The following is a 14,783-nucleotide window of genomic DNA, read 5'->3' as shown; positions in this document are numbered from 1 at the left end:
TGTTATGAGTTACAATAAAACTGGACTTATACAATAACTAACTGCTGTTATGAAGTATAATAAACTGGACTTATACAATAACTAACTACTGTTATGAAGTATAATAAACTGGACTTATACAATAACTAACTGCTGTTATGAAGTATAATATACTGGACTTATACAATAACTAACTACTGTTATGAGTTACAATAAAACTGGACTTATACAATAACTAACTACTGTTATGAAGTATAATACACTGGACTTATACAATAACTAACTACTGTTATGAAGTATAATATACTGGACTTATACAATAACTAACTACTGTTATGAAGTATAATACACTGGACTTATACAATAACTAACTGCTGTTATGAAGTATAATATACTGGACTTATACAATAACTAACTACTGTTATGAAGTATAATATACTGGACTTATACAATAACTAACTGCTGTTATGAAGTATAATATACTGGACTTATACAATAACTAACTACTGTTATGAAGTATAATAAACTGGACTTATACAATAACTAACTGCAGTTATGAAGTATAATATACTGGACTTATACAATAACTAACTACTGTTATGAAGTATAATATACTGGACTTATACAATAACTAACTACTGTTATGAGTTACAATAAAACTGGACTTATACAATAACTAACTACTGTTATGAAGTATAATATACTGGACTTATACAATAACTAACTGCTGTTATGAGTTACAATAAAACTGGACTTATACAATAACTAACTACTGTTATGAAGTATAATATACTGGACTTATACAATAACTAACTACTGTTATGAGTTACAATAAAACTGGACTTATACAATAACTAACTACTGTTATGAGTTACAATACAACTGGACTTATACAATAACTAACTACTGTTATGAAGTATAATATACTGGACTTATACAATAACTAACTACTGTTATGAGTTACAATAAAACTGGACTTATACAATAACTAACTGCTGTTATGAAGTATAATACACTGGACTTATACAATAACTAACTACTGTTATGAGTTACAATAAAACTGGACTTATACAATAACTAACTACTGTTATGAGTTACAATAAAACTGGACTTATACAATAACTAACTACTGTTATGAAGTATAATATACTGGACTTATACAATAACTAACTACTGTTATGAGTTACAATAAAACTTGACTTATACAATAACTAACTACTGTTATGAGTTACAATAAAACTGGACTTATACAATAACTAACTACTGTTATGAAGTATAATATACTGGACTTATACAATAACTAACTGCTGTTATGAGTTACAATAAAACTGGACTTATACAATAACTAACTACTGTTATGAAGTATAATATACTGGACTTATACAATAACTAACTACTGTTATGAGTTACAATAAAACTGGACTTATACAATAACTAACTGCTGTTATGAAGTACAATATACTGGACTTATACAATAACTAACTGCTGTTATGAAGTATAATAAACTGGACTTATACAATAACTAACTACTGTTATGAAGTATAATATACTGGACTTATACAATAACTAACTGCTGTTATGAAGTATAATAAAACTGGACTTATACAATAACTAACTGCTGTTATGAGTTACAATAAAACTGGACTTATACAATAACTAACTACTGTTATGAAGTACAATAAAACTGGACTTATACAATAACTAACTACTGTTATGAAGTATAATATACTGGACTTATACAATAACTAACTACTGTTATGAGTTACAATAAAACTGGACTTATACAATAACTAACTGCTGTTATGAGTTACAATAAAACTGGACTTATACAATAACTAACTACTGTTATAAAGAACAATAAAACTGGACTTATACAATAACTAACTACTGTTATGAAGTATAATATACTGGACTTATACAATAACTAACTGCTGTTATGAGTTACAATAAAACTGGACTTATACAATAACTAACTACTGTTATGAAGTATAATATACTGGACTTATACAATAACTAACTGCTGTTATGAGTTACAATAAAACTGGACTTATACAATAACTAACTACTGTTATGAAGTATAATATACTGGACTTATACAATAACTAACTACTGTTATGAGTTACAATAAAACTGGACTTATACAATAACTAACTGCTGTTATGAAGTACAATATACTGGACTTATACAATAACTAACTGCTGTTATGAAGTATAATAAACTGGACTTATACAATAACTAACTACTGTTATGAAGTATAATATACTGGACTTATACAATAACTAACTGCTGTTATGAGTTACAATAAAACTGGACTTATACAATAACTAACTACTGTTATGAAGTATAATATACTGGACTTATACAATAACTAACTACTGTTATGAGTTACAATAAAACTGGACTTATACAATAACTAACTGCTGTTATGAAGTACAATATACTGGACTTATACAATAACTAACTGCTGTTATGAAGTATAATAAACTGGACTTATACAATAACTAACTACTGTTATGAAGTATAATATACTGGACTTATACAATAACTAACTGCTGTTATGAAGTATAATAAAACTGGACTTATACAATAACTAACTGCTGTTATGAGTTACAATAAAACTGGACTTATACAATAACTAACTACTGTTATGAAGTACAATAAAACTGGACTTATACAATAACTAACTACTGTTATGAAGTATAATATACTGGACTTATACAATAACTAACTACTGTTATGAGTTACAATAAAACTGGACTTATACAATAACTAACTGCTGTTATGAGTTACAATAAAACTGGACTTATACAATAACTAACTACTGTTATAAAGAACAATAAAACTGGACTTATACAATAACTAACTACTGTTATGAAGTATAATATACTGGACTTATACAATAACTAACTGCTGTTATGAGTTACAATAAAACTGGACTTATACAATAACTAACTACTGTTATGAAGTATAATATACTGGACTTATACAATAACTAACTGCTGTTATGAGTTACAATAAAACTGGACTTATACAATAACTAACTACTGTTATGAAGTATAATATACTGGACTTATACAATAACTAACTACTGTTATGAGTTACAATAAAACTGGACTTATACAATAACTAACTGCTGTTATGAAGTACAATATACTGGACTTATACAATAACTAACTGCTGTTATGAAGTATAATAAACTGGACTTATACAATAACTAACTACTGTTATGAAGTATAATATACTGGACTTATACAATAACTAACTGCTGTTATGAAGTATAATAAAACTGGACTTATACAATAACTAACTGCTGTTATGAGTTACAATAAAACTGGACTTATACAATAACTAACTACTGTTATGAAGTACAATAAAACTGGACTTATACAATAACTAACTACTGTTATGAAGTATAATATACTGGACTTATACAATAACTAACTACTGTTATGAGTTACAATAAAACTGGACTTATACAATAACTAACTGCTGTTATGAGTTACAATAAAACTGGACTTATACAATAACTAACTACTGTTATAAAGAACAATAAAACTGGACTTATACAATAACTAACTACTGTTATGAAGTATAATATACTGGACTTATACAATAACTAACTGCTGTTATGAGTTACAATAAAACTGGACTTATACAATAACTAACTACTGTTATGAAGTATAATATACTGGACTTATACAATAACTAACTACTGTTATGAGTTACAGTAAAACTGGACTTATACAATAACTAACTACTGTTATGAAGTATAATAAAACTGGACTTATACAATAACTAACTACTGTTATGAAGTACAATAAAACTGGACTTATACAATAACTAACTACTGTTATGAAGTATAATATACTGGACTTATACAATAACTAACTACTGTTATGAGTTACAATAAAACTGGACTTATACAATAACTAACTACTGTTATGAAGTATAATAAACTGGACTTATACAATAACTAACTGCTGTTATGAGTTACAATAAAACTGGACTTATACAATAACTAACTACTGTTATGAGTTACAATAAAACTGGACTTATACAATAACTAACTGCTGTTATGAGTTACAATAAAACTGGACTTATACAATAACTAACTACTGTTATGAAGTATAATATACTGGACTTATACAATAACTAACTACTGTTATGAGTTACAATAAAACTGGACTTATACAATAACTAACTACTGTTATGAAGTATAATAAACTGGACTTATACAATAACTAACTACTGTTATGAAGTATAATAAAACTGGACTTATACAATAACTAACTGCTGTTATGAGTTACAATAAAACTGGACTTATACAATAACTAACTACTGTTATGAAGTACAATATACTGGACTTATACAATAACTAACTACTGTTATGAGTTACAATAAAACTGGACTTATACAATAACTAACTGCTGTTATGAAGTATAATATACTGGACTTATACAATAACTAACTACTGTTATGAAGTATAATAAACTGGACTTATACAATAACTAACTACTGTTATGAAGTATAATATACTGGACTTATACAATAACTAACTACTGTTATGAAGTATAATAAACTGGACTTATACAATAACTAACTACTGTTATGAGTTACAATAAAACTGGACTTATACAATAACTAACTACTGTTATGAAGTATAATATACTGGACTTATACAATAACTAACTACTGTTATGAAGTATAATAAACTGGACTTATACAATAACTAACTGCTGTTATGAAGTATAATATACTGGACTTATACAATAACTAACTACTGTTATAAAGTATAATATACTGGACTTATACAATAACTAACTACTGTTATGAAGTATAATATACTGGACTTATACAATAACTAACTACTGTTATGAAGTATAATATACTGGACTTATACAATAACTAACTACTGTTATAAAGTATAATATACTGGACTTATACAATAACTAACTACTGTTATGAAGTATAATATACTGGACTTATACAATAACTAACTACTGTTATGAAGTACAATAAAACTGGACTTATACAATAACTAACTACTGTTATGAAGTATAATATACTGGACTTATACAATAACTAACTACTGTTATGAGTTACAATAAAACTGGACTTATACAATAACTAACTGCTGTTATGAGTTACAATAAAACTGGACTTATACAATAACTAACTACTGTTATAAAGAACAATAAAACTGGACTTATACAATAACTAACTACTGTTATGAAGTATAATATACTGGACTTATACAATAACTAACTGCTGTTATGAGTTACAATAAAACTGGACTTATACAATAACTAACTACTGTTATGAAGTATAATATACTGGACTTATACAATAACTAACTGCTGTTATGAGTTACAATAAAACTGGACTTATACAATAACTAACTACTGTTATGAAGTATAATATACTGGACTTATACAATAACTAACTACTGTTATGAGTTACAATAAAACTGGACTTATACAATAACTAACTGCTGTTATGAAGTACAATATACTGGACTTATACAATAACTAACTGCTGTTATGAAGTATAATAAACTGGACTTATACAATAACTAACTACTGTTATGAAGTATAATATACTGGACTTATACAATAACTAACTGCTGTTATGAAGTATAATAAAACTGGACTTATACAATAACTAACTGCTGTTATGAGTTACAATAAAACTGGACTTATACAATAACTAACTACTGTTATGAAGTACAATAAAACTGGACTTATACAATAACTAACTACTGTTATGAAGTATAATATACTGGACTTATACAATAACTAACTACTGTTATGAGTTACAATAAAACTGGACTTATACAATAACTAACTGCTGTTATGAGTTACAATAAAACTGGACTTATACAATAACTAACTACTGTTATAAAGAACAATAAAACTGGACTTATACAATAACTAACTACTGTTATGAAGTATAATATACTGGACTTATACAATAACTAACTGCTGTTATGAGTTACAATAAAACTGGACTTATACAATAACTAACTACTGTTATGAAGTATAATATACTGGACTTATACAATAACTAACTACTGTTATGAGTTACAGTAAAACTGGACTTATACAATAACTAACTACTGTTATGAAGTATAATAAAACTGGACTTATACAATAACTAACTACTGTTATGAAGTACAATAAAACTGGACTTATACAATAACTAACTACTGTTATGAAGTATAATATACTGGACTTATACAATAACTAACTACTGTTATGAGTTACAATAAAACTGGACTTATACAATAACTAACTACTGTTATGAAGTATAATAAACTGGACTTATACAATAACTAACTGCTGTTATGAGTTACAATAAAACTGGACTTATACAATAACTAACTACTGTTATGAGTTACAATAAAACTGGACTTATACAATAACTAACTGCTGTTATGAGTTACAATAAAACTGGACTTATACAATAACTAACTACTGTTATGAAGTATAATATACTGGACTTATACAATAACTAACTACTGTTATGAGTTACAATAAAACTGGACTTATACAATAACTAACTACTGTTATGAAGTATAATAAACTGGACTTATACAATAACTAACTACTGTTATGAAGTATAATAAAACTGGACTTATACAATAACTAACTGCTGTTATGAGTTACAATAAAACTGGACTTATACAATAACTAACTACTGTTATGAAGTACAATATACTGGACTTATACAATAACTAACTACTGTTATGAGTTACAATAAAACTGGACTTATACAATAACTAACTGCTGTTATGAAGTATAATATACTGGACTTATACAATAACTAACTACTGTTATGAAGTATAATAAACTGGACTTATACAATAACTAACTACTGTTATGAAGTATAATATACTGGACTTATACAATAACTAACTACTGTTATGAAGTATAATAAACTGGACTTATACAATAACTAACTACTGTTATGAGTTACAATAAAACTGGACTTATACAATAACTAACTACTGTTATGAAGTATAATATACTGGACTTATACAATAACTAACTACTGTTATGAAGTATAATAAACTGGACTTATACAATAACTAACTGCTGTTATGAAGTATAATATACTGGACTTATACAATAACTAACTACTGTTATAAAGTATAATATACTGGACTTATACAATAACTAACTACTGTTATGAAGTATAATATACTGGACTTATACAATAACTAACTACTGTTATGAAGTATAATATACTGGACTTATACAATAACTAACTACTGTTATAAAGTATAATATACTGGACTTATACAATAACTAACTACTGTTATGAAGTATAATATACTGGACTTATACAATAACTAACTACTGTTATGAAGTATAATATACTGGACTTATACAATAACTAACTACTGTTATAAAGTATAATATACTGGACTTATACAATAACTAACTACTGTTATGAAGTACAATATACTGGACTTATACAATAACTAACTACTGTTATGAAGTATAATATACTGGACTTATACAATAACTAACTACTGTTATGAAGTATAATATACTGGACTTATACAATAACTAACTACTGTTATAAAGTATAATATACTGGACTTATACAATAACTAACTACTGTTATGAAGTACAATATACTGGACTTATACAATAACTAACTACTGTTATGAAGTATAATATACTGGACTTATACAATAACTAACTACTGTTATGAGTTACAATAAAACTGGACTTATACAATAACTAACTACTGTTATGAAGTATAATATACTGGACTTATACAATAACTAACTACTGTTATGAAGTATAATATACTGGACTTATACAATAACTAACTACTGTTATGAGTTACAATAAAACTGGACTTATACAATAACTAACTACTGTTATGAAGTATAATATACTGGACTTATACAATAACTAACTACTGTTATGAAGTACAATATACTGGACTTATACAATAACTAACTACTGTTATGAGTTACAATAAAACTGGACTTATACAATAACTAACTACTGTTATGAAGTATAATATACTGGACTTATACAATAACTAACTACTGTTATGAAGTATAATATACTGGACTTATACAATAACTAACTACTGTTATGAGTTACAATAAAACTGGACTTATACAATAACTAACTACTGTTATGAAGTATAATATACTGGACTTATACAATAACTAACTACTGTTATGAAGTACAATATACTGGACTTATACAATAACTAACTACTGTTATGAGTTACAATAAAACTGGACTTATACAATAACTAACTACTGTTATGAAGTATAATATACTGGACTTATACAATAACTAACTACTGTTATGAAGTACAATATACTGGACTTATACAATAACTAACTACTGTTATGAGTTACAATAAAACTGGACTTATACAATAACTAACTACTGTTATGAAGTATAATATACTGGACTTATACAATAACTAACTACTGTTATGAAGTACAATATACTGGACTTATACAATAACTAACTGCTGTTATGAGTTACAATAAAACTGGACTTATACAATAACTAACTACTGTTATAAAGTACAATAAAACTGGACTTATACAATAACTAACTACTGTTATGAAGTATAATAAACTGGACTTATACAATAACTAACTACTGTTATGAGTTACAATAAAACTGGACTTATACAATAACTAACTGCTGTTATGAGTTACAATAAAACTGGACTTATACAATAACTAACTACTGTTATGAGTTACAATAAAACTGGACTTATACAATAACTAACTACTGTTATGAAGTATAATATACTGGACTTATACAATAAATAACTACTGTTATGAGTTACAATAAAACTGGACTTATACAATAACTAACTACTGTTATGAAGTATAATATACTGGACTTATACAATAACTAACTACTGTTATGAGTTACAATAAAACTGGACTTATACAATAACTAACTACTGTTATGAAGTATAATATACTGGACTTATACAATAACTAACTACTGTTATGAAGTATAATATACTGGACTTATACAATAACTAACTACTGTTATGAGTTACAATAAAACTGGACTTATACAATAACTAACTACTGTTATGAAGTATAATATACTGGACTTATACAATAACTAACTACTGTTATGAAGTACAATATACTGGACTTATACAATAACTAACTACTGTTATGAGTTACAATAAAACTGGACTTATACAATAACTAACTACTGTTATGAAGTATAATATACTGGACTTATACAATAACTAACTACTGTTATGAAGTATAATATACTGGACTTAAACAATAACTAACTACTGTTATGAGTTACAATAAAACTGGACTTATACAATAACTAACTACTGTTATGAAGTATAATATACTGGACTTATACAATAACTAACTACTGTTATGAAGTACAATATACTGGACTTATACAATAACTAACTACTGTTATGAGTTACAATAAAACTGGACTTATACAATAACTAACTACTGTTATGAAGTATAATATACTGGACTTATACAATAACTAACTACTGTTATGAGTTACAATAAAACTGGACTTATACAATAACTAACTACTGTTATGAAGTATAATATACTGGACTTATACAATAACTAACTACTGTTATGAGTTACAATAAAACTGGACTTATACAATAACTAACTACTGTTATGAAGTATAATATACTGGACTTATACAATAACTAACTACTGTTATGAAGTATAATAAACTGGACTTATACAATAACTAACTACTGTTATGAAGTATAATAAAACTGGACTTATACAATAACTAACTGCTGTTATGAGTTACAATAAAACTGGACTTATACAATAACTAACTACTGTTATGAAGTACAATATACTGGACTTATACAATAACTAACTACTGTTATGAGTTACAATAAAACTGGACTTATACAATAACTAACTGCTGTTATGAAGTATAATATACTGGACTTATACAATAACTAACTACTGTTATGAAGTATAATAAACTGGACTTATACAATAACTAACTACTGTTATGAAGTATAATATACTGGACTTATACAATAACTAACTACTGTTATGAAGTATAATAAACTGGACTTATACAATAACTAACTACTGTTATGAGTTACAATAAAACTGGACTTATACAATAACTAACTACTGTTATGAAGTATAATATACTGGACTTATACAATAACTAACTACTGTTATGAAGTATAATAAACTGGACTTATACAATAACTAACTGCTGTTATGAAGTATAATATACTGGACTTATACAATAACTAACTACTGTTATAAAGTATAATATACTGGACTTATACAATAACTAACTACTGTTATGAAGTATAATATACTGGACTTATACAATAACTAACTACTGTTATGAAGTATAATATACTGGACTTATACAATAACTAACTACTGTTATAAAGTATAATATACTGGACTTATACAATAACTAACTACTGTTATGAAGTATAATATACTGGACTTATACAATAACTAACTACTGTTATGAAGTATAATATACTGGACTTATACAATAACTAACTACTGTTATAAAGTATAATATACTGGACTTATACAATAACTAACTACTGTTATGAAGTACAATATACTGGACTTATACAATAACTAACTACTGTTATGAAGTATAATATACTGGACTTATACAATAACTAACTACTGTTATGAAGTATAATATACTGGACTTATACAATGACTAACTACTGTTATAAAGTATAATATACTGGACTTATACAATAACTAACTACTGTTATGAAGTACAATATACTGGACTTATACAATAACTAACTACTGTTATGAAGTATAATATACTGGACTTATACAATAACTAACTACTGTTATGAGTTACAATAAAACTGGACTTATACAATAACTAACTACTGTTATGAAGTATAATATACTGGACTTATACAATAACTAACTACTGTTATGAAGTATAATATACTGGACTTATACAATAACTAACTACTGTTATGAGTTACAATAAAACTGGACTTATACAATAACTAACTACTGTTATGAAGTATAATATACTGGACTTATACAATAACTAACTACTGTTATGAAGTACAATATACTGGACTTATACAATAACTAACTACTGTTATGAGTTACAATAAAACTGGACTTATACAATAACTAACTACTGTTATGAAGTATAATATACTGGACTTATACAATAACTAACTACTGTTATGAAGTATAATATACTGGACTTATACAATAACTAACTACTGTTATGAGTTACAATAAAACTGGACTTATACAATAACTAACTACTGTTATGAAGTATAATATACTGGACTTATACAATAACTAACTACTGTTATGAAGTACAATATACTGGACTTATACAATAACTAACTACTGTTATGAGTTACAATAAAACTGGACTTATACAATAACTAACTACTGTTATGAAGTATAATATACTGGACTTATACAATAACTAACTACTGTTATGAAGTACAATATACTGGACTTATACAATAACTAACTGCTGTTATGAGTTACAATAAAACTGGACTTATACAATAACTAACTACTGTTATAAAGTACAATAAAACTGGACTTATACAATAACTAACTACTGTTATGAAGTATAATAAACTGGACTTATACAATAACTAACTACTGTTATGAGTTACAATAAAACTGGACTTATACAATAACTAACTGCTGTTATGAGTTACAATAAAACTGGACTTATACAATAACTAACTACTGTTATGAGTTACAATAAAACTGGACTTATACAATAACTAACTACTGTTATGAAGTATAATATACTGGACTTATACAATAACTAACTACTGTTATGAGTTACAATAAAACTGGACTTATACAATAACTAACTACTGTTATGAAGTATAATATACTGGACTTATACAATAACTAACTACTGTTATGAGTTACAATAAAACTGGACTTATACAATAACTAACTACTGTTATGAAGTATAATATACTGGACTTATACAATAACTAACTACTGTTATGAAGTATAATATACTGGACTTATACAATAACTAACTACTGTTATGAGTTACAATAAAACTGGACTTATACAATAACTAACTACTGTTATGAAGTATAATATACTGGACTTATACAATAACTAACTACTGTTATGAAGTACAATATACTGGACTTATACAATAACTAACTACTGTTATGAGTTACAATAAAACTGGACTTATACAATAACTAACTACTGTTATGAAGTATAATATACTGGACTTATACAATAACTAACTACTGTTATGAAGTATAATATACTGGACTTAAACAATAACTAACTACTGTTATGAGTTACAATAAAACTGGACTTATACAATAACTAACTACTGTTATGAAGTATAATATACTGGACTTATACAATAACTAACTACTGTTATGAAGTACAATATACTGGACTTATACAATAACTAACTACTGTTATGAGTTACAATAAAACTGGACTTATACAATAACTAACTACTGTTATGAAGTATCATATACTGGACTTATACAATAACTAACTACTGTTATGAAGTACAATATACTGGACTTATACAATAACTAACTGCTGTTATGAGTTACAATAAAACTGGACTTATACAATAACTAACTACTGTTATAAAGTACAATAAAACTGGACTTATACAATAACTAACTACTGTTATGAAGTATAATAAACTGGACTTATACAATAACTAACTACTGTTATGAGTTACAATAAAACTGGACTTATACAATAACTAACTGCTGTTATGAGTTACAATAAAACTGGACTTATACAATAACTAACTACTGTTATGAGTTACAATAAAACTGGACTTATACAATAACTAACTACTGTTATGAAGTATAATATACTGGACTTATACAATAACTAACTACTGTTATGAGTTACAATAAAACTGGACTTATACAATAACTAACTACTGTTATGAAGTATAATATACTGGACTTATACAATAACTAACTACTGTTATGAGTTACAATAAAACTGGACTTATACAATAACTAACTACTGTTATGAGTTACAATAAAACTGGACTTATACAATAACTAACTGCTGTTATGAAGTATAATATACTGGACTTATACAATAACTAACTACTGTTATGAGTTACAATAAAACTTGACTTATACAATAACTAACTACTGTTATGAAGTATAATATACTGGACTTATACAAAAACTAACTGCTGTTATGAAGTACAATAAAACTGGACTTATACAATAACTAACTGCTGTTATGAAGTATAATATACTGGACTTATACAATAACTAACTACTGTTATGAAGTATAATAAACTGGACTTATACAATAACTAACTACTGTTATGAGTTACAATAAAACTGGACTTATACAATAACTAACTACTGTTATAAAGTACAATAAAACTGGACTTATACAATAACTAACTGCTGTTATGAAGTATAATATACTGGACTTATACAATAACTAACTACTGTTATGAGTTACAATAAAACTGGACTTATACAATAACTAACTACTGTTATGAAGTATAATACACTGGACTTATACAATAACTAACTACTGTTATGAAGTATAATATACTGGACTTATACAATAACTAACTGCTGTTATGAAGTATAATATACTGGACTTATACAATAACTAACTGCTGTTATGAAGTATAATATACTGGACTTATACAATAACTAACTGCTGTTATGAGTTACAATAAAACTGGACTTATACAATAACTAACTACTGTTATGAGTTACAATAAAACTGGACTTATACAATAACTAACTGCTGTTATGAGTTACAATAAAACTGGACTTATACAATAACTAACTACTGTTATGAGTTACAATAAAACTGGACTTATACAATAACTAACTGCTGTTATGAAGTATAATATACTGGACTTATACAATAACTAACTACTGTTATGAGTTACAATAAAACTGGACTTATACAATAACTAACTACTGTTATGAGTTACAATAAAACTGGACTTATACAATAACTAACTACTGTTATGAAGTATAATATACTGGACTTATACAATAACTAACTACTGTTATGAGTTACAATAAAACTGGACTTATACAATAACTAACTACTGTTATGAAGTATAATATACTGGACTTATACAATAACTAACTACTGTTATGAGTTACAATAAAACTGGACTTATACAATAACTAACTACTGTTATGAGTTACAATAAAACTGGACTTATACAATAACTAACTACTGTTATGAAGTATAATATACTGGACTTATACAATAACTAACTGCTGTTATGAAGTATAATATACTGGACTTATACAATAACTAACTGCTGTTATGAAGTATAATATACTGGACTTATACAATAACTAACTACTGTTATGAAGTATAATATACTGGACTTATACAATAACTAACTGCTGTTATGAAGTATAATATACTGGACTTATACAATAACTAACTACTGTTATGAAGTATAATATACTGGACTTATACAATAACTAACTGCTGTTATGAAGTATAATATACTGGACTTATACAATAACTAACTACTGTTATGAAGTATAATATACTGGACTTATACAATAACTAACTACTGTTATGAAGTATAATATACTGGACTTATACAATAACTAACTACTGTTATGAGTTACAATAAAACTGGACTTATACAATAACTAACTACTGTTATGAGTTACAATAAAACTGGACTTATACAATAACTAACTACTGTTATGAAGTATAATACACTGGACTTATACAATAACTAACTACTGTTATGAAGTATAATATACTGGACTTATACAAT

The 14,783-nt window shown here is 26.2% G+C and overlaps 1 protein-coding gene across 1 annotated transcript in view; it reads right to left on the bottom strand.

Annotated features, from left to right (window-relative positions):
- The window catches only part of LOC110495059 (voltage-dependent T-type calcium channel subunit alpha-1I), a 183,201-nt gene that overhangs the window by 61,593 nt on the left and 106,825 nt on the right, over positions 1–14,783 (bottom strand).

Source organism: Oncorhynchus mykiss, chromosome 13 (assembly GCF_057628025.1).
Source record: "Oncorhynchus mykiss isolate SJ-2025 chromosome 13, ASM5762802v1, whole genome shotgun sequence".
In the NCBI taxonomy this organism is placed as follows: Eukaryota; Metazoa; Chordata; class Actinopteri; order Salmoniformes; family Salmonidae; genus Oncorhynchus; species Oncorhynchus mykiss.
Note: the sequence above shows the minus strand (reverse complement) of the source record. Positions and strands in the feature narration are given on the sequence as shown.